Source organism: Triturus cristatus, chromosome 11 (genome assembly GCF_964204655.1).
Source record: "Triturus cristatus chromosome 11, aTriCri1.1, whole genome shotgun sequence".
Classification (NCBI taxonomy): domain Eukaryota; kingdom Metazoa; phylum Chordata; class Amphibia; order Caudata; family Salamandridae; genus Triturus; species Triturus cristatus.
The window spans coordinates 80,714,327-80,733,589 of NC_140594.1; the positions used below are offsets into that span (position 1 = coordinate 80,714,327).

The following is a 19,263-nucleotide window of genomic DNA, read 5'->3' on the forward strand; positions in this document are numbered from 1 at the left end:
CAGAGCTAGGCAGCTTACCCCCCCCCCCCCCCCCCACACCCACAGCCACCAATCCACTCGGGTCTCTCTCCTAGTCCTCCAGTGTGATGTTTAGAAGTAGATTCCTGTATCACCGACTAAGGATGCCGCAGGATGATCGCAGGATTTCACTTTTGGCAGCGGAGGCCCCACTCAGGGCTTCCAACCGGTCATCTTGCTTGATCACCCCATCTCCCCCGCCTAATTCAGTTGTAGTGTCTTAAGCGAGAAGGCATGCTTCGGCTCTGTTAACTACAGATCCGCCGCAGTGAGCAGGCATACTCCTGGATGCTACTGGCAGAAAAGAATGAGATACAGCAGGTAGTCATTTGTTTGAAAGATATCTTAGTGAAACGTGAGGGTCTGCGATCCTTTATAGATGACCTGCCGAAACATCAGAAGCAAGACGGTACTGAAATGCTATATTAAAAACCATTGGTTTCTAAGCCAGTTATTAGAGCAGCAGTTGCTCTCACTTAATAGGCTGCCACAGGACACTGCAATCTATTATTCATTCATAGATCCTCCTGCCTCCTCTTTATCACATTAATATGAGCGGCACAGCTAAAAATGATGAACCTCCCCTTTTCAGGGTTTTCTTTGTTTGATCAACACATGGAGCAAGAAATACTACAACTATACGAGACAGACTGATGGTAGGGGGGCCTTGAAGAAAGAAAGTTATTCAAAAAGCAATTTAAGATATTAGAAAGGAGGCATTAACAATTCATATTTCAGTCTCCTTGCTTGCTTTTCCAACTTCTGTAACAACCGTACCCCAGGGTCAGAGAGACTGTTTTCATGGAAGGTTGTCAAAATCTAAATCGTCATTTACTCAGCTTCCCATCTCCACTGGTAGGCACTCATTTGGTAATACAGTGATGATCCATTACCCCTACATCCGTTCTGCACCCCTGTGGGACAGCGGGTATCCTTGCATCTGGCAGTCAATAACATTAGATAGGTGTGTACTAAATATTGTGCTTGTGAATATTTTTACTGTTTATAAGCCATGTTATAATTGATTCCTCCAAAACCAATATTGATGCATAACCATCCTCAAAAAAGAAACATTGATTCGGTTAAAAAAAAAAAAAATGTAAAACAAAGATGGGGGGGGGGGGCAGTTAAGCCAGTGCCAGCAGCTAAAAAAAAAAAAGCTAAGGGGTTTGCACCAGGTATTTTCTGGTAAAGAAACAAGCATTGGCATAGCCAATAGGTCTCGCCGTTTGGACCTTATAAGTATTTAATTATGCAGCACAATATCCTTGGTGCAACATCAACTGTTGCATGACTAAACACTTATAATGTCCCAAAGGCGAGACCTATTGGCTATGCCAATGCTTGTTTTCTGGTTCCAATACCTCCTGGGCCGCCACTCTGCCTATTCCTTACATTTTTATTTTACATTTACTAGTGTGAGAATGCATGTCATGAAAAGGAATATAAAGTAGGGTTGCCAAAATTAAAATCCCAGCCATGTGTTGTTAAAAGAGCCTGCAAAGAGCTCGTCTTGAGACTAAATAGGGTTATAAATAAAAAAGTATGTATTCATTTGTAATGAGACGTTTCTGTCTTTGTTCCCTTTAATTATCAGTCATGAATCATTCAGGCCGCCCTAGAACACTATTAAAAGTGCTTTCTATTTATATTTGCTGTTCGAAGTACGTACAGATAAGTGCTGAAAATGCGGCTTTAGGTGACTGTTTTATTTTTGTATCGTCTGCGACATCAAAATAATGAGCTGGCAACCCTAATCATAAGACTGGAAGTTTGTTGCAGGATCAGCACATTATTTATTTCCTCCACCCTCGATCCCTGAGTAATGCTATAGTAGCAATAGTTTAACTTGTATCTGAAACCCTACGCCGTCGTCAATAACATGCTGATTTACTTCAAGTGTCTGGGAATGCACCCTGCATTCAGACAACTCACTCCTCATTCTCACCCTTCACTTTCACGCTCACCCTGCACTCACAGCGGTCACTCTGCACTCAAAATGCACCTGTGCTGCTCACCCTGCAGTCACACGAGCACACTACTCACCCTGCACTCATGTGACTCCTAACTCTTAACTGCAGACCGCACCTCGTGGACTCTGCATCATCTCTGGGTATCATTCTAGACAAAAGCCTGAACAGGCAGAAGGACATCAGTTCCCTCACCAAAGGAGCTAACTTCCAACTCAGTTTACTTAGGAAACTCAAAGCCGTCCTCCCTTCTCATGACCTCAAGGTTGCAGTACAAGCATTAGTGATCTCAAAACTGGATGGTAGTGCAACACTTTGCGGCCTGTCTAGAGTGAGGACGGCTCCTCTTAGGGCTACCCTCAATTCTGCTGCCGGGCTCTTAACTTTACAACAAACAAATGATGGACGGAATGCTGACAATGCATACATTCTCCCCCAGTCAAGAGATCTGGGTTAAATCCATCGTTCTTTTGCCCACTACACCACCCCAGTTCAGACATGGCCATATGCAAATCAGTCTTGACCCTGTGCCTCATGGGAACAGTCCAGCCCGAACTGCCAAGCCATGTCTTCCCTGGACCGGAATCAAGCATCCTAGGACCGGTTTCTGGCTATCAGCCGTCATCAGCCAGGATAGCTTGACTCCAGTGGCGTAATGAGCACGGGTCCCACGTCTGGGAATACCCATCCCACTTAGGGCGAAAAGCGTTACAACAAACAAATGATGGACGGAATGCTGACAATGCATACATTCTCCCCCAGTCAAGAGATCTGGGTTAAATCCATCGTTCTTTTGCCCACTACACCACCCCAGTTCAGACATGGCCATATGCAAATCAGTCTTGACCCTGTGCCTCATGGGAACAGTCCAGCCCGAACTGCCAAGCCATGTCTTCCCTGGACCGGAATCAAGCATCCTAGGACCGGTTTCTGGCTATCAGCCGTCATCAGCCAGGATAGCTTGACTCCAGTGGCGTAGTGAGCACGGGTCCCACGTCTGGGAATACCCATCCCACTTGGGGCGAAAAGCGTTACAACAAACAAATGATGGACGGAATGCTGACAATGCATACATTCTCCCCCAGTCAAGAGATCTGGGTTAAATCCATCGTTCTTTTGCCCACTACACCACCCCAGTTCAGACATGGCCATATGCAAATCAGTCTTGACCCTGTGCCTCATAGGAACAGTCCAGCCCGAACTGCCAAGCCATGTCTTCCCTGGACCGGAATCAAGCATTCTAGGACCGGTTTCTGGCTATCAGCCGTCATCAGCCAGGATAGCTTGACTCCAGTGGCGTAGTGAGCACGGGTCCCACGTCTGGGAATACCCATCCCACTTAGGGCGAAAAGCGTTACAACAAACAAATGATGGACGGAATGCTGACAATGCATACATTCTCCCCCAGTCAAGAGATCTGGGTTAAATCTATTGTTCTTTTGCCCACTACACCACCCCAGTTCAGGCATAAACTGGGGATAACTGGCATAAAAAAAAACACCACATCCTCCGGACTTGCAGGAAATGAATTGGCTTCCATATGAAGCTCGGATACAGTTCAAAATTGCATGCATGGCTCATAAAGCCATCCACTTCAAGACCCCGCTGTACCTAGGCCAGAAACTGGAACTCTTATGTGGTTCTAGAGCCTCCAGAAGCGCCAGCACCCTCTTGATTCAACTTCAAAAATTCAAGAAAAAAAGACCTATAACTGAGTCTTCTCAGGGATGGCGCCGAGGATCTAGTCCTCCCTTCCCCCCCCGAAGTCAGGGTGAACCCTTCTACTGTCTTCTTCAAAAAAGAGGTCAAAGGACTCCTGATGAAGAAATTTCTGCCTTAGCCTGGCACCTTCATCGGATTCTGGGTCCATACCAGTTGACTCTGGCCCAGCCTCCTGGTTCACGATTAGGTCGGACAATTCTAGACTGGGATTTTGCCTGTTGGTGTGTTTACTTTACCCTCACGAGATTGTTGGACAATTTTAGACTTTTATTTGGTCGCTTTGTTTATACCCTTGTGATGCACAATCTGTATTATACCCTTGTAATGCATAATCTGTGAAGCGCTCTGATACCCTCGGTGGTCATGTTCGCGCTATATAAAATTTTCAATATAAATAAATGTGACACTTCACTCACCTGCCCCCCTCACTGCTCAATCTGCAATTTCACTCAAACAAGACCATCACTAACCATGCATTTATTCGTCCCACTCTGTACTTACATCCGCACCCAAAATCATATGGTCACCTCACTCACACTGCAGTCACTCCGCTTACCCTACTCTTTTTTTTCTTTTTCTTTTTTTGTATATTTTTTTTTAATTCGAAATAAAGCACAGATTCATCAGCACAATTTCACAGTAAAGTTCGACTTATGAACGCCACATTGCCACATCATACAGAAATCACAATTATGTGACAATTTGGAGGTTTTACTGTCACAATGTCCTCTCATTACCATATTTTTTGATAGAAAGGTCCAGATCCTCCCATAGGTGCTGTGCAATATTAATAGATGACACACAATTAAAAATTTGGCAGATCCCTGTTTCGATTGTCCTTCATCTCCATATCCACTATTGGAGAGGTACACATTTCCCCTCTGTATGTGTTCCACCCACCCCACTTCCTATCCCACTTCTTAGGGCAACCCCGCTGCTTGCAAACCTCTTTTTCTGCAATCATGCATCGATCCATCTCCGCTACCCACCCCACCGTTAATGGCCATGTGTTGGATCCCCAGTGTATTGCTATTGCACTGGGGATTGCACTGTTGCACCGCTCACCGTGCACTCCTGCCACCCACACAGCACAGAGAGTTAATGTGCCTGCTACAAAAAAATGTGTACTATGCAGATCACAGAACTGAGTGTGAGTAAACTAGGAGTAGCTCTATTAAAAAAAATTAAATGTTTGTCTGAAAGGTGCTATAGAGAGATGAGGTGCATCGTTGGTGAGTGGTAGTGAGGGAATTCATGGAGAAGGAGGAAATGGGGGAGGGCGTCAAAAAGACTGTTTTACCATGTGCGACCAGTGCTAGGGCCAGCGCTGGTAGAGAGTGTTTGCCCCCCCCCCCCCGAAGTTCGGGTATAGGTGCACCCCTTTGTGTGCTGGCAGGGTCAAAGAGGTTGCTAAAAGAAATAAAAAGCCTTAGTGTATTCAGTCATGCACGTGTGTACAAAATAATGCAATAACAGCCTAATTGGATAATAAATGCAAGTTAAACTAACTGGTGTTTAATGCACTCTTTTAGGTTATAAAACTTCAGTTGGCGACTAACATCACTGTTGATGTCTGTGTGTGTTAAAGCTGAGCAACACTTAATTGAACCCTAGTTGGTGCAGAGGAATAGTGACCTTTTGTATTTATAGTCGGGCCACTGGAATTATGAAATTGTGCGTTTTTGGCATTTCGCGCATAGTTATGGATTTCAAGCATTTGCCACATAATGCATCATCTGCTGCCTAATTTGCAGATAAAAAAAAACTTGTTTATAGCTCAAACGGTTCAAAGGTTACTAAAAATGCAGCAACACATGTTACAGCGCAATTGAAGGCACTTTCTAAAGGTTGACTTGTCACCTTTCTGGTTCTTATTGCTATATGTGGGTGTTAATGTGATACTTATGAGGGGCAATAAAAGCCAGGACAGTGTTAACCAGTGTAAAAATTTAAAAATGATGCAGTAATACTATCACAAAATATGAAGCATTTTGCAGCATAGTTCGTATTTGCTTGCTGCAGAAGTTAGTCAGCCCTGCTGCATAATTTGGCCTTCTCCTGCTGCATAATTCCAGTGGCCCTGTTCATAGTGCATGAAGTCCCAGACTGGCAGAAAGCACTGTGAATGTCAGTATTTTAAAACCGTATATAAGCTAGGCTGCTGCAAAATGATGCAGTGATTGAGATAAAACAAGTTCTTACAAAATATACTTTTTAGTCAACTTTTTTGTAAGTGTCTCCACTACTCCAGATCACACCCTTCCATTACATCTCAAAAATAATAAATCTTTGCCACCATGAAGCTCTAGGAATTTTCAGTAGAAGAGGACCACATTATGCGGCAGGTTTGACTAATTATGCAGCCAGAAAAGGTAAATTATGCGGCACAATGGGCCACATTTTGTGGTTACCATTACTTCATTATTTTGTCATTTTAACCCAAGGTAACTCGGTCAGGGGAAATATTTCATCTCATTAGTACCAGTTTAACACCCAAATTCAGCAGTAAGCAACTACAAGATTACCAGTCAATCTTTGCAAAGGGCCTTCCACTGCTCCAAAACACTTTGTCACCCTTTAAGTAACTTTTGTTCTGTTTAAGCTAGTTTTTTTGTAGTTGAAATCTGCAGAGTATGTAGCAAATGCAGTAAACTGATAATTATGTGGAAAATGCTGCTGCTGCACAGTAATGGTCTAGGAGACAGAGGAAAGGAGCCAGATTCATAGATATTGTCAGAGAGGGCCCAGAATAGGGAGCACTGTATTGGAACTCATTTGTATGTTTACAAATGGCCAGAGACCGCTTCTTCAGAGAGATACCCCCAAAGAAGGGGACCATATGTGTTTTTTAAAGGGACATTCATTAGTGAAGCTGGTACTGCTGCCAAGTGTGTAAGTGGCTACTGCTGGTTATCATTAAGGAAGCAGATTTAGTAGGACTGGAGCCCAGGGATTTGAGGGGCTCACTGCATCACAGTTATGATTGTCTACCTTTAAAAAAAGGGTCATTGGAGCTTATTTTCCTTTCAAGCATTAGGACCGAAGTGATGATCCGTCATGGTGGGGAAGAGGTAAAAGATGCAGAGGAGATAGTCTGCTACTCAGGACTGCAGTTTTTAATGCAGCAGGTGTAGTTGCATTAGGGTCACAGAGTGTGAGGGGCTCACAACACCCTAATTATGGGGAGCAGTTTGTTTGGGATACCTGTTTTTGTTTGATGCATTTGCTATTTTATAAGTCTCCTATTTAGAGCGGTTCATAAGCTATGGAAAAAGTATTCCTGAAATCCTCTCATAAGCCCAACTCACTGCACGCAGCCATGTCCCCCCCCCCCCCCACTCCCCTAATCCTTGCCATAAAGTTTTAGAGGGGGGCCCGACCTCAAAACATTTTGCTTCGGGGGGGGGCTCAGAGTAAAAAAGTTTGTAGACCTCTGCTTCTAGTGTCATCCACTTCCAGAATTATGGGTATCATCTACTTTTTCACATGTAGTAGATTCCTTGCTTAGGATCCTCAATGTGACAACCTCTATGTGGCTAACATTGCTTGGACGCACATGCACTTTTCTGAGTGGTGAATGTAGAAAACATGGGAGCCTGCCATGTGTGCTAGAAATGGAAAATATTTACTTGCAGAGGGATTGTTCGGCATTAGTACAGGTGCAGATGAGTCAAACTTCGTTTTCTAGAACAGTTAAGAAACTGCCATATTTAAAACTACACTAGAAAGGCAAATTTCCCACCGTAATAGAACTTGGCTTCCTCAGCGAGTAGGTTGTATGTTCTAGCAACTGAAGTACACTAGAAAGGCAAACGGCCACCTTAATAGAACTTGGCTCCCCCAGCAACTGGAGCAGCAAATGTAGTCTTGGCTGATGTGTATCGAAAGAAAAGACATCAGCACTTCATAGTAACACATGGCAAGGGGGTGCCATTGTTAAGCAATTTGTAAAAAGCATTGTGGATCAAATAAAATTGGTTAGATCTTATTAGGATTTTAAAGACCACTATGCAAGGTGATCTTCGATTCTTATTCCAAGATCCCTTTTTGAAAATAAAGTTCAAACTTGTGCTTTGAAATCACATTGGGCCAGGTGTATTGGCCAGAACATAAGCTATAAATGCCACTTAAAATCTCCAGTCACCATTTTTTTTATGTGTACCTAGCTTTCGCTTTGCTTTGTTAGGCTCTCTTACTTTCTCCATTCTATTCCAATCGCTGTCCCTACTGCCTCTCTCCACCTTTTCCCCTCTACCCCTTTCTGCTGCATCGATCTTCCTAGTAACATCTCTCCTGCTCTCTTGCTTTTTCTATTTACTCTCCTTTCTTTCTCTCAATCTTCTCTTTTTCTAGAACCTCTATCTTCTTTATACTTCTCAGTATTGTTTATTCTCGCTCTACCCCTCTGCTCCACAAATCATGTTCGCAACTGAAATATTCTCTTGACTATGCATGGCCATTAGCAGCGCTACCAGCTTTCTTTGACCACTGTGCTTTTTCCTGTTCCCCCAGTCCCAGAAACCTACCCTCCTGGGTGCCTCCTGGAACTGAAAAAGTCCCCTACAGTCCTGGAACAAAGAAGTTAGCATAATGTTGGCATCTTCCCCTGCAGACTTTGTCAATGCTTGTTGGACAAGACATCAGGCTGCATGGATTTGGTGGGTTTTAACTGCTTTAGGGCAAACAATGACCCTTTGACGTCCGCCACACTGCCTGCACAGTGTGTTGAACTTCAACGGGTCATCTATGGAACTAGAAAAGAAAATGTTTATGGTAAAAACACCAGAAGCATTTTCTTTTCCAAAATCTAAGTCGACTTGCAAGGGAAATGCTTCCCATGTGTCCCTAGTTTGTTTTTAGGTCGAGCCTAGACTGCTCCTGTGCTGTCTGGAAGATGTGCTGTATTCAGTATGTGGGATTTCATTCCGCAACTTTGCTGCTGATTGGTTAAGGAGAGTGTCACTCGAAAAAGCTTGCTTCTCAATGGTGTTTTTGTCTTCTATGTTCCACCTTCTCGTATCTTGCTCCTCCCTTGGAATATTAACCTATTAATGTTTTTTTTTCTTTTGTGTTCGCTCACTCTCTTAGTTTTGTGGCACAGTGCACGGGTTTTCCTGGCTCAGTGCGGTGCTCCCTTCATGGACCCATCCTTTGCTCTGTTGCCTGTTGCACCAGTGGTTGCTGCTCTCATCCCTAACGGCTGTTACATTTTACCCGTCTGTCCCTTCCGCCCCCATCGCTCCTCTTTGTGAGCACGCCACACAAGTGCTGGAGTTAACGCCACATTTCTGCTTGCTGTGTCGGTCAATCTCCCCCAGTGCTCTCGTCATTGTCTGGCTCATAGTTTAGTCGTTATTAGCAATGTTTCAGAATCCACTTCCACTATAAGTGACCATCATGAGCAACCCTACACTAATTAACATCACATTGTTTGTGTAATTTGATTTGTTTTATTTTGATTGCTTACCTGCTCTAGTGCGCTACTCAGTAAGAGTGCGTGCAAGCCGAGCACCTGTCCCTCCTCCTTTCCCTTTTCTGCATGCGTGGACGTAACCGTTTTACATAAGAACAACTTTAGGTTCAAATGGCGCATTACAAAAGGCCACCAGACTTGCACCATAACCACTGGGGACTGGCACCCCGAAGATAGGGATCCAGTGGAGTGAGTTACGGCCTCCGAAGTCAGTTAAGGCTCTGACTCCCCTGCCTGCTAAGCGGTAATGGGCGGTGCTCTCCTATCAAGAGATTACCACCGCAGTATTGCCCAATGTATCACTACTGGCCTCCTGTAATTTTTGTCTTGGCGATATGCCACAAACCCCCATTTATTTTCTACCCTAAACTTGCTGGAGTTGTCCAGAAGTTGTCAAACCTCTCACCGGGGATGGCTCCTCACCCCCACCCTGTTGCTGCTCCTAGTTCAAGGCATCCCTAATCCGGCTCTTGTCAGGATCACCACTTCTATTTACTCGGGAACACTGCTTCGATTTACTCCTCCCAAATGAAAGGCATGTATATTCCTGCTGTTCCCTGACCACTTCTTTCCCCATTTTTGTGTGCAACGTATCGTCTGTCTGCAAATTGAGGTATTTTTTATTTTTAATCTGTCCCTTCTTCAAAGTGCTGTGGGCATATACTGGTCACTTTAGGGCTCTCACTGGGAAAGGGTTGTGGATGCAAACACAAACCACAGCACCCCATTTGCAATGCCAATAGCTCTAACTCAAAACATTTCCAATGCTTGTTTTGTTTTGCTGTATTGCACAACTATGGCAGTAAAATGAAATGCTCCTTAATCCCCCTCAGACACAAGGAAATATAAAGATATTATCTTGCAAATTGGCCAATTCTGGCAATGTGGGCAGCTGCTGTATTTGAGCTTTGATAGGTGGCACCCAGGGAAACCTCAATCAATATACAATGAAATAACGCACTCAAAAAGTAATAAAACTTTAGAGCAGGTTCTGTAAATTCGGTGGGCTTCTCTGTGTGGGAGTCTGCCTTTCCCCGAGAATCAACAGGAATACACCCAGGGAACCGAAGTGCTCCACCCTTTGATGCCCGTTGGCCACATCTCGTAAGCATTCTTACGATCAAAAGCAATGTCGCAACAATTTGATGTGGTTTAAAAAAAACAAATCATGTGAGTTTCAACACATTTCTGTACAGAATCCCTTTAACATCCAAGTTGACAGTTATATCTTGGATCAATAGCGATCAATCCCAATGCATTTCGGGTGCCACACACCCTTCATTGGGGGTAACTAAAAAAATATATATGTATGTGTTTACGTGTAGTTATATTGTTTCACGTTAAATGCACTCCGAAAAGTACCAGTTCCACTCGGTAGCACATCACTTGCATTACAAAAGGAACCCATAGTGCATAGTGAAGAACCATGTTTGGATGTGGAACTGGTACTAATGAAGCTAGACAGTGCCAGCGTTTACAAATGATAAAATAATGTATTGAGACTATTACAAAATGTGCCACATTAAGCAGCATAATTTGTTTTCTTGACACATAATGTAGTCCTCATTGCTACATAATTTAGGCTTCCCCTGCCTCATAAATACAGTGGCTCTCTCTGCCCCCGCGAGTCATTTAGTTTACTCTACAAAATCCTTTCACTTTGCAATTAAGAAAAGTAAAACACATCTCCTCCTAAAAAAACATAACAGGAGTTTGTTAGACGAAATAGCCTGAGATTTAACCTTCCTTGGAACACACAGCAAATGTAACAAAAATTTATTTTTTAAGACATTTTTATTGTACATTGACCGTGTGAACTTCCGGATTTCTATACTGTGCCATTTGCCTCGGTCATTTGGAAGGGCTGAAGATTATTATGGGCTGGCCCAGCCCCCAAATGCCTCCATCCCACCCCCACGGCCCTGGTTACACACCTGTGGCCACTGGTGCATTGTCCCTCCTTCTCCTGGTGGCCGAATCCAGTGACCGTCTGCTGCAGCGGGAGCTGCTGCCCATGTTTTGCATGGCTCCTGTTCCGTATGTCAAAAAGAACAGATGATGGACGGAATGCTGAACAGTGCAAACATTCACCCCCAGTTGCAGATCTTCGCAGTTCGGGCTGGACTGTTCCCATGGGAAGCACGGTGTAGGCTGATTTGCATATGGCTGGGTCCAAACTGGGGTAGCGTGGTGAGCAAAACAACAATAGATTAACCCCTTCGGTGCTCATGACGGAACGGTTCCGTCATGAGCCACGGTTGAGCTGTGCTCATGACGGAACCGTTCCGTCATGACCACGCCCGCGCAAGATTCCGTCAGCACAGCGGCGGAATTTGCGCAGCATGGAAGGGGTTAAACTCCGATCCGTGACTGGAAGTGCATGTTTCATTTGTCCAGCATTTGTTCTTTTTGCATCTGTTCCGTATGTCGTCGGGAGTTTACTTGAGTGAATGAGAGCGTAGCTCAGCAGTTCCTGACATGCTGAGACTGACGAGGGTTGTACAATCCAAACTTTCAGCCTTCACCTTCTGCAGTCAGCAGACGGTAGCCCCAGTTGAAACCACTTATGCATATCTACTGCTGCAGCCAATCCATCCAAAAGATGGGGGTGGAATTTGAGAAGAGTGTTAAAGCCTCTTCTACTTGGACTAGCATCTTCAGACTACCAGTATAGCTTATCTTTCTGATTGCCTAGAAGGACCCCTCCTATTCTCCAGTATGTACCAATCTAAATGAACATTGTGCCTTTCTGCAGTGGGAAACACATAATGCTCTGTTTGTGGACAGAATTAAGCATATGCTCACTGCATGTATGCATCACGCGAGATATGCTTCTAGATGGTCATCTGGGTGATTAACATGGAGAAGGTCACTAACATGTGAATTGGACGTGATGCGTGAAGAATCCTCGAATGCGATAAGTTATTAAAGCATTTATCAACACAGTTAATTATGTAGAAGTACTGATCAGATGAGACCACCTTACTAAATGTGTACGGGCTACATAATACAGTACATACAGTTATTTGATTTACAAAGCTGATTCACATTTTTGCATGAATTAAAACGTAGGTTCTCAGCGTTTTGTATTCTTATGTAACATGCACTTGTAATACCTTTGCCATCTTCTGAAAAGAACATTTTTCATTGAACACGTAAAGTAATATGGACTCACTCTCATTGCCAGTACCACACAGAGGTGTTATGTGTTTTCGGAAAGCCAGTATAAGGTGATAAAGTTAGTGGTGGGTTGAGGTGACCTTAAATGAGAGCAGGTAATTCAGTTGCCCATCTCTGCTACCGTGCAACATTTGCCTAGTTCTAGCTAGCATAGCTTGCTAACTCTGGTTAACATTGATGCTTTAAAGTGCCTACCTGAGTAGGCTGGTTGGCTGCATGCTAGATTTTCACATAATTCTTGTAAGATAAAGTTACATAGAGTGGATTGAAGGAGAATTCATGAACATAGTCAAAGATTTCCTCGAAATCTGCTACATATGTGGCACTGCTGGCTAAGCGCTGGAGGTCCCCTCAACAAAGGCACATGTATGCTGTAGTTTTCAGTGAAATTGTATTTTTACCAGGCCGTCTTTTTCAGCCATCAGTTGAGGGTTTAGTTGTGATGCCTGAAGGCCTACATCAAGCAGCAATCTTTTAGCTCACCCCTATCAGACCGTAAACATTCATGTTGAATTCAGCACCTTCAGAGCATGCTGTGCTTTTAAGAGACTTGCGTCCTCGGAAGCCTCGCAGCTCTGTATTACATTCCATTATAACTCTTTCCCCATGGGGCAGCATATGCTTGTTTTCCTTATTGTTTTTGCATGGCATCATTCAAACTAAAGATGAATCCCAAAGAATCAAATCTTTTTCTCTAACAATTTCCCGCTGGGTAGGGGTTTTCTCTTTGCTGATCTGCCATAAAGGCAGGAGTTCTATTCAGAGGATTTCTGTGCCTACAGTGATCTGAAAGCTTCTGTCTGCATTTTGGCCTTTAGTACTTGTCTTCCAGAAAGAGCACAAGAAATATCGCTGCGCCACTTTCTTCCAGTACATGCCCTTCGAAAGCTTCATTTAAATGACTGAGATATTCATTTTTATTAACAACTGAGCGTTTCAGTAGAAAACATTCCATATAAATCCACAAAAGCCTTGCCTCCTGCATAAAGTGGGGGGTGTATTGTTTAAAGCAATGTACGGGTGTTGTAGTGGCGGTAACTGATCTAGAGTGAAGCTCTTCCATAGCACACAGCTAATGAGAGATGGATTGAATTCTACAAGATGGTTAAGATGAGGATTTCAGCGCTTATTGAAAAGGCAAAGTTCGGTAGTTTAGGGTGAGTACATTCCATAGTTTGGAAGCCAGCAGGGAGAATTGTCTGCATTTTTGGGGAGAGAAGATTGGTGGGAAGTATGGCACATCTTTGTGTAATACCTTTAAAAATTCGTTTCTCCCTGGGTCTGGACCCATGCCGATTTTAACATTAACCACTGGCTATGCATGTGTGTTCTCTTTAGATTAGTTCTATGTACCATTGTCTTTTGTTTATATACTGAAAATATGACATAGATCCAATCCTTTTGCTCCTTCATTGTCATCACTGCAATTTTCAAGTAATGGAGTAGGTCCAGCATTGCTGACGCTAGGGTGTTCTTAAACCTATTCTTGGCAGCCGGACATCAGATCACTCGAAGAAGCTACATTGGCTCTCAGTCTAAGTGGCGTGATTTAAGACTCTTTTTGTGACACAGCATTCTGTAAGAGAGGCTCTGTGTTCATTCAAGCGAGGTTGACAAGAATGCTAAGCTGGCAGAAACTAGGGTATTTATATTTCCATAGATATACCATTCCATATGTGGGGGATAGATTTTTTTTGTACCAGGAGCCCAAGTTGTAGAATGCTCTTCCCAACAACCTAAGGGAGAAAACCACTACCTAGGATTTCAGAAAGGTTTGGAAACTTGGTGGTTCTGCTAAGCTCAAAGTGTGCTCTTTAGTAGGAGACTCTCTTGCGGCAGCTGTTTGTGCTAAACACATTTGATTTAATTCATGCATTTAAATTCATAAGTGGTTGAAAACAACTCTGTTTACACGTTGTGTAGCTTTCATTGTGGAACTGCGCATGACCTTATTTGGGGTGGGAATTGTGCTACAACCACTGTATGATATGTAACTGAGATGCTTCTGCCTTTGGCCAGAGATCACTCTGCTACTTTATGTTCCAGGTCCTTAGCACACCTGCATATCTAGGTCCATGTTTTCCAGCCCATGGTCGGTGCATGTCCTCCTAATTTTTGTATGTAGTGCTTAACAAAAGCCCTGGAAAAGATTTCCCAAGGGCTCACTCAAAGGCAGTGGGACTTCAGGATTTGTTTCCTGAATGTTGCTGTCGGCTACTGACAAAGTCCTGCCCCTAACCCTTGAAGGAAACTCCACACTCGGACATAGTGAGCCTTTCTGTGTCAACGTCGTTAAGGAAGTCCTTACGTTGATACTGACTTCCATCACCCTTGTAGCCAGTGCTCCTTTTGTATCTGCCACAGTTTCTTAGTGTCTGCAGGCACCAACCTTTATCTTTACGTTGCAGATGTTCTCTGTTTGTCCCTCTAGCAGATCTCGCTCTCTGGCACATCTGCATGAGGGACATAAAGATGAGTGAAGAGGGTCCTTCAGATTATGCAGCTGGTACATTACTGTGCATTTTCTCCATTGCCAGCAATCTTTACTAAAGAAACATCTGTCAGACTGGATATACACTGCTTCCATCTTCACTCTTTCGTTGCTCCCACTGTGAAAGTCCATACTGCCTTCTATGGAAGGCAATCTGTCTTGACCTATTCGCATCACAACTGACCTGCACTCTCTACGAAGCGCAACGTGTCAACCAAAGACCGCTGAATCCCTGAGGCCATGAAGGATGGGTCTCCATCCTTTTCGAGTTCCTTCTCCCAACCGGTTCTCATGCATTCCTGTTTGAGTAGGAGCTTCTGGACCAGTAGTCCTTGGAAGGGATATTTCTACTCACAAGCCCTACCGTGATCATCTTCAGCCGCTTCTGTCGGCATACTGTTGAACCCACTTTCAGGACTCCGGTGCCTTTAAAGACTGGAGAAACCCCACCTTCCTTAAGTTCAGTGCAGTTAACTGCTTGTCCTAGGTGCACCGTTTCTTGAGGATTTCGCATCGCCACAGGGCATGTTATGGGCCGGTTCTGCTTCCCGGGTTGGTTTTTATGCTGTGTAGTGATTGTAACACTCTCTGTCGAAAGGGGGATTGAGTCCCTGGATAGGTCGAAACGCTGCCTAAGCAAGTGAATAAACCTGCATGTTTTGTCGCAAGTCTATTTACCATGATCACAGGCCAAACTGATTGTGCTTTATTAATCGATGAAAGTCCTTTTATGGAAGAACAGTGATTTTCGTTCTTGGATCTGCTTGAACGTGGCTTTTCCCCGCCCAATTTGGAAAAGTCTAAGTGCAAAACCGTGTCTGAGATGGAAGGTTTCTAACTCTTTGAATCAGTTAATATAGTACTCTAAACAAACTGAAATTGCCTGATTTGGCAGTGCAAATGTCTCCGCGTGCCTCTGTAGTACCCAACGTTCTCGGTAACAGCAAGACTGCAAGTGCTAAATGGCTGAAGGGGTAGGAAAAACTCTGGCAGAGAAATTATTTATGTGAGAAATCTCTTTTGGCTGAAATTCCAGATGGCTTCTAAAAACGTACAGTTTTCATTTTATGGTGTTTTGTGTCTCACAGTAGCAGGTCAATTCAATATTCTTTAACATGTTAGCTTGAATGTTTGAGGCGTTTTTCGAGTTTATGCAGTTTGGGGGCCTCTTTCCCCCCCCCCCCCCCCCCCCCTCTCCCCCCACAAGTGCACTCAACTGCCCTTCCCGTTCCCCCCCTTAACTTCAGTACTCCACCTTGTTGGTGATGTTGGAGACTATAATGTACTGAGGTCAGGCAGGCGACCTAACCCTTAAAAATATCCACTACTTTGAGATATTTTTAGAAAGCGCTTTGTGAATGTACATGTTGTTCCCGTTCAGCTGCGTCCGCCCAGTGAAACATGTATTATGAAAGTAGCGCAGGGGCTGACCCGTCTAATCGGCTGCTTCTACCATACACTGCATGGTCTCTGGTATCCGACCCTAACCGCCCTTACTCTTGCGGGTAACAATTCTAGTAACTATTCCTCTTTGGAAAACTGCCACCACCTCTGTTTGGATTTGGCTCTGATAATACCCATAGTGCATGCCTAGGGCAGTCTTGCATTCTGAAACCTTGCAGTAGCTTAATGCATCAGCTGTAGGAGTGTGAACTTGGACAGTTAGTTTGTGAATGATTCTGTTCTGTAGCTGGTTTAGTCCTTTCTTTGACAACCGGAAGGATGTGAGTGATATCTTCAGCACAGGAATTATGTAACTTGTCCAAAGCTTGTTAATGTTTGTGGGTGGAGTTGGACGTTGACCAGACCAAATGCAGAACTACGTGTGTAAGTGTTGTGGTTGAGTGAATAAGGTAGAAGCTAGGCCAAGGTCTGATATCGGATGTTTTCAACTCTCATTTTGCAACTTGCAAATAAAGCCAAAGCGATCAGTTGGGGATTTTAAATGGAAAGGCCGAGTACCAATATTGAAGGACATTGTACCTACATTTTGAAGATAAATGCTGACAGTTGGCCCGTAAACCAACCAAACCTCTAAACTGGATTAAAAAGAAATAGCAAAGCCTTCCTTTGAGGGGTTATGGCGGTGCACATGGCATAATTGTTACTGGCCGAACATTGCACGCATTTTAAATACAGGAAGATACCAGATTTTCTTATTGATGAAAGCCTGAAAAAAGTGTAGTACAGACTTAGGCTGGGGGATCCCCACCCATGTGTGCAAAAAGATATGTACGGTGTTATATCCTATTCAAGAGCACAGTGCAGGTGTTCTGATATCTTTCTGGGCTTGCCTTTTGCTAGCAGAGCAAATTGAGTGGCCTGTCTGGGCTACTGCCCAGTCCCACATAATAGCTCAGCAGATAATCAAACTCTTTGATTTTGTCATTCCTCACTTAGGAGGACATTCCTTAGCTGTGGGGAAATAAACACCAGTCACAGGTCAGGCTGACACTCCTCGCCCTGTGCAATATTTAGAGCAGTTTAAAAAATGTTCCTTTCAGGAGGACTTACTCAGTTTAGTTGCTCGCTTGCGAGTTCTGTGTATCGCTGGCTCAAGAGGTCCTAACTATTCATATCCAACAACAGCTCAAACTCATCTCCCTGTGGCACTTGAAGTTGCTGCAGGAAGTGTGGTTGGGGCTGCAGAAGACTGCTGTCTGCTGCTGTATTTGGCTGAAGTGCAGCACCTGGCAGTAGGTGGAGTCGGCTCTGTCGGTGCTTGTTCTGGAGGGTCCAGAACTCCGAGCCGTAGTCCTGGACTCTGTAAGTGTCGAGCTTCTTTACTTCTTGGGTGATCCAAGGTTGGGGGTTGCGGGAGGGCGCTCGTTTGCGTCCCGCCACAGGTGAAGTAGACTAGAGTTATGTACCTCAGATACCAGAGATCCAAGGCGGTCTGCATTTTTCATTGAGAAGCCTGGTGTGTTTTCCGGAATCGGCCGCCCCCTCACGGGCGAGGATCTGCCCTTTAAAACCCCCTTATTGATTGAATACTATTGCATCCTTTATTATGGCTGACGCCTTGATTTAGGAGTTAATGCCGGACTCGGACCATCTCACGCAGGCCGTTTCTCTGGCCCACTTATCATCTGCATGGTTGAGAATGTTGTCTCTTCTCTCGTGCACACCCCAAGAATTCGCCATGTGCCCCATATTTGCTCTGCAGGGCTGCGCCTGTTGAGGTGCATTAAATCCCCGTTGGCTCCCTTTCACCCGTTAATGGGCTGAAAGGCTGCCTTGACCTTTTCTCCTTCTTGGAATAGTTGAATCATTTCCCCTCGAACAGCTACTCCCAGTAGCTGGCCATGCCTGTGCAGTGCGATCACTGTGCTGGGACTGCTCGTTGCAGGGCTGTTCAGGGAAATGCTGATGAAATGCGAGTCTGGTGTAAGGGCTGGGCCTGGTGACTCACAGCCACGTACCCGGGGCGTTGCAGCAAGTGTATTGATTGCATTTCTTCCCTTTCGGGACTGCTGAACTTTGCAGTTTTTAAAGGGAGGTGATGCGTGGAATAATTATTCTGTCTCCTCTGGTGTTTATGTGGGTGTGAATGCCTCGTACGTTGCCTTGTTTCATGGTGTGGTACCCTGAGTGATAAAACAGCTGCTGCAAACTCCTCCTAGAAAGCAACTACACTATAAATCGCAGCTTACTTTACGTACAGCGTAGGTCTGAGGATGCCTCGTCGCCAACATTGTTGTAATTAAAGATGTGAATCTCTCGACCACTAGACATTGAAGCAGTTTATTTAATCAGAGACATAAAACCATGTGGAGGTAGGTCAGGCACAACCAACAGTTCAACTGACCGATTCAAATACAGAATACATTGATGTCATCATAGAATGTTGCTATGTCATCATAGACTGTTGCTATGTCATAAGAACCGTCACAGCCTCCGCTTAACTGACGCTGCCTAAGCAGAATATAACAGGGCACCAGCTTTTTCTTTGCTCGTGCGCCTAAGCGAAGGAGAAATTGGGGTGTTGAGGCAGTGTCCTTTATGTTGGTGTGCTACTCATATGATGTCTTCTTCAGGCGCCCTCCCTGGCAAAGCTCCTACCCCTGTTGGATTCTTATTTCTGAAGGCCTAAGCCAACTGTATTGTGCTTCCTGCTGCAGGGCACAGCATGTGTGCGATAGTTGAACATTAAATGTAGGCGCAATCATGATTTTATTGGGTTGGTTAGCGTTGCATATGGTGAAGTTAGATTCATGTACCACCACATCCCTGCCCTTACAACCCCAAAGCATCAAAAACAGAGTTCCGCACACAGAAGCATGCAATTCCTGGTCTGGCACTGATCGCATCGACTGGAATGGACCACAAAAGTGGGACTCTAGACCAGAAAAAAAATGGCCTGATCTCTGATGCAGATCGGTGACTCACACTCAACCTCGCTTCCCTGC

The 19,263-nt window shown here is 44.4% G+C and overlaps 1 protein-coding gene across 8 annotated transcripts in view; it reads left to right on the forward strand.

The window, feature by feature from the left end:
• The window catches only part of CLTCL1 (clathrin heavy chain like 1), a 369,670-nt gene that overhangs the window by 31,174 nt on the left and 319,233 nt on the right, over positions 1-19,263 (forward strand). The gene's annotated exons all lie outside the window — the stretch shown is intronic.